This window comes from Cricetulus griseus, chromosome 3 (genome assembly GCF_003668045.3).
Source record: "Cricetulus griseus strain 17A/GY chromosome 3, alternate assembly CriGri-PICRH-1.0, whole genome shotgun sequence".
NCBI lineage: Eukaryota > Metazoa > Chordata > Mammalia > Rodentia > Cricetidae > Cricetulus > Cricetulus griseus.
In genome coordinates, this window is record NC_048596.1 from 132740673 (window position 1) to 132743692 (window position 3020).

At 44.4% G+C, this 3020-nt stretch overlaps 1 non-coding gene across 1 annotated transcript; it reads left to right on the top strand.

Annotated features, from left to right (window-relative positions):
• The first annotated feature begins 2662 nt into the window (after positions 1-2662).
• LOC113834929 lies at positions 2663-2853 on the top strand. Its single transcript, XR_003483957.1, has one exon. It is a non-coding gene; the product is annotated as a U2 spliceosomal RNA (small nuclear RNA).
• Positions 2854-3020: the final 167 nt, after the last annotated feature.

Below are 3020 nucleotides of genomic sequence, written 5' to 3' on the forward strand. Positions count from 1 at the left end.
CCCTATCCCTCACTTCATTTACTAAATAAATATCACATATTATGGACAAAACAAATGACATATACAGGAACTAAAGGCATGGTTCCAAAAAGCATAGGGCAGGGAACATTGCCAGTCCAGGCCCCCTCAAAACAGTTCTCCACATGGGATCAATGTAAGCTGGGGGTGACACTGCCCTGGAGAACAGCAAATCAAGTGTAGCAGCCCCCATCATTGCTGCTGATTAAGCAAAGATCTGACTGTGATCAAGAAGAAAATCAGTACTTGATAAAAATGGAATTAATTTCACAGCTAAAATCTGCTAATTCCCAAGAGTAAGTCAAGGCTGGCAGTTTCTAGCACAAAACATCACAAAGATGGGGCCCTACAACCAATGGCAGCCCCTCCCGCCCCCACCCCCTCCACATACACAAGCTGCAGTGCTCTGGCACTCAAAGAACAAAAATGTTCCCAGGGGACTCTTTACCACAAAGTGAGGCATCTAGTGGGGATGTGGGTTAAGAAAACTGACCATACTCAGTGCCATTCCCTGGAGAAACAGATGCCAAGACACTCCTGCCTCTGGGGCTCAAGATCTATCTAGGACTGACAGCCAGAATCAGCCCACCCATCCATCAATCAAATAGCAGCTATCACAGCCACCAGCCAGAACCAGAACCAGCTGTGGGGCCCAAGGTGGTACCAGTTATCTGAGACATAGTAGGCAGGTTAGAGATGATGCACACATGTGCACACCCCTGTACATGCGCATCCAACCTATGACCGACCATACTGACCAAGGAGTGTGTGCATACATTCAGATTGTGTTTCTTTGTTGTCGCCACTCTCTGGCTAGGAAGGACAGTTAGTGCAGACGTATGTGTATGCCCTTCTAGATCAAGCCTAGTCACACTGGAGGGGAGACAGCCTGCAGCTGCTGGAGGCTAAGCCCACTTTCCTGAATCTCCGACTCCTCACACATGTCTCACTCTGCTCCACCCCACCCGTGACAGCTGTCAGCAGCTTTGGATAATACGGACAGATGTTACAGCACATGGCTCACTTACTATACCAAAAGACCTAAAAACATAAACTGTTTTATGTGAACAATGCACACACTTGCAGTCAGGGAGACCTGAGAAATCCATCATCCCTAAATGTATGCACTCACTTAATGGATGGTTCTCCTATTTGGGAAACAATGGATTCCTCAAGAAAATTGCTAATCAAACCAACTGGGGAAAACCATAAACTATATATATATATATTTTTTAAATTAACAATGCACACAACAGTTCAGAGTCATTCATATTTAGCGCTCCCTTGCTGGGAATCAATTTTAGGAATATAAAACCAAACAAATGAAACAAAAATAAAGCATATGCATGCATAAAGATATATATATATATATATATATATATATATATATATATATATATATATATATCCACATCAACTGGGAATTCTAAAGGCCAACATCACTCTCCTAGTTGCCATTTACTATTTTGGGTCTGTTCAGAAGTGGCTGAATGGTTTCAAGGCAAGCACACCTCTCTACCATTGATTCTAGAGACCAGAAGTGCTAAGAATCCACATTCACTTCAAGTGTAAAATGGAAAACACCTAGGACCCTAGAAAGGCAGCTGTTCTGAATGGCCCCCCAGCCCTCTCCTCTCTGTGGCACTTGACTCCCCAGCCATCAAGCAACCTACTGTCCAAGCACACACTGCAAACTAACCCTGTGTGTATTAGTGGGGCAGGGATGGGCAGGGGATCCCAAGTCCTAGTCAGGCTCACTCACTTTATAAATACATACTCCAGGAAATGATTTCCCAAAGGACACCTGGAAAGAGATGTAACTACATGCTCTCCTGCTAAGCCCTCAGGCCACTGGGGGCTTCCTGGTCCTCAGCCTCTCACCTTCAGGGTAAGACAAGACCAGCCACCTCCAGTGAGAAAGGAAGCCATATAAAACAGTAAACATGGAGAACCAGAGCTCAGCACACAATGCCGCCATCTCATTCAGACTCATTTCTGCTGGTTTTTCCATCAAACCGTCTTCAGATGATGGAGTATTTCAGCTTCTAGAAAACACTTCAGTAGTCAGTCAATGTGGGAATCTCAACCACATACTTTTATCTTTCTTGTTTGTTCTTTCAGTCACAAAACAACAGATGTATCTTACTTTGAAATGGCACAGCAGAGTTCGGGAAGTATCTTTGCTAGGTTCCCTTAGCAGGCTACCATTGAAACTCACAAACCACCTCCCAAGCAAGACAGAAAAAGCCACAATCAGCCTGAAGTCACACATGAACCCCATGAAGCTGTTGCTATCATAACAGAGTCTTGCATCAATTCAATATTGGCTTTCATTCATGCCTCAAAACAACTTTAGACATAGTGAGAAAGGCTCCAAGGCAACATGGCCCCAGGGACAGAGGCATAGCCAGGCTGGAGTCAAGCTCTTGTTATTCTAGATCCCACCCTCTCTTCCTACCTCCCCTTCCTCCCTCAGAAAACTGGGGCAGCTCATACTACCAGGCCAGAACTTAGGCAGTGGAATTAAGCAAGAGAAGGCTTCCAGCAGTGTGAAATGTCCAGAAGAGACAGGCAAAAACTGAGTGCCCTAGAGACACTGGGTCTGGCATGAGGGTTCAAGACAGGTTGAGAAACATCCAGTGGGATCACTTCTCAGCCTTTTGGCTAAGATCAAGTGTAGTATCTGCTCTTATCAGTTTAATATCTGACACGTCCTCTATATGAGGACAACATATTAAATGAATTTTTGGAATTAGGAGTTGGAATAGGAGCTTGCTCCATCCACTCCACTCATTGACCTGGTATTGCAGTACCTCCAGGAATGGTGCAAAAAAAAAGAAAAGAAAAGAAAGATCCAATGGGGCAAGGGGAGTCCAAAAGATGGCTTAAGGAATCAGGGCACTTGCCACTAAGCAACCTGATTTACATACCCAGATAGAAAGAAAGACCTTCCCAAGTTGTACATGTATTGTAATCTCAATACATGTACATAGGCATGTGCT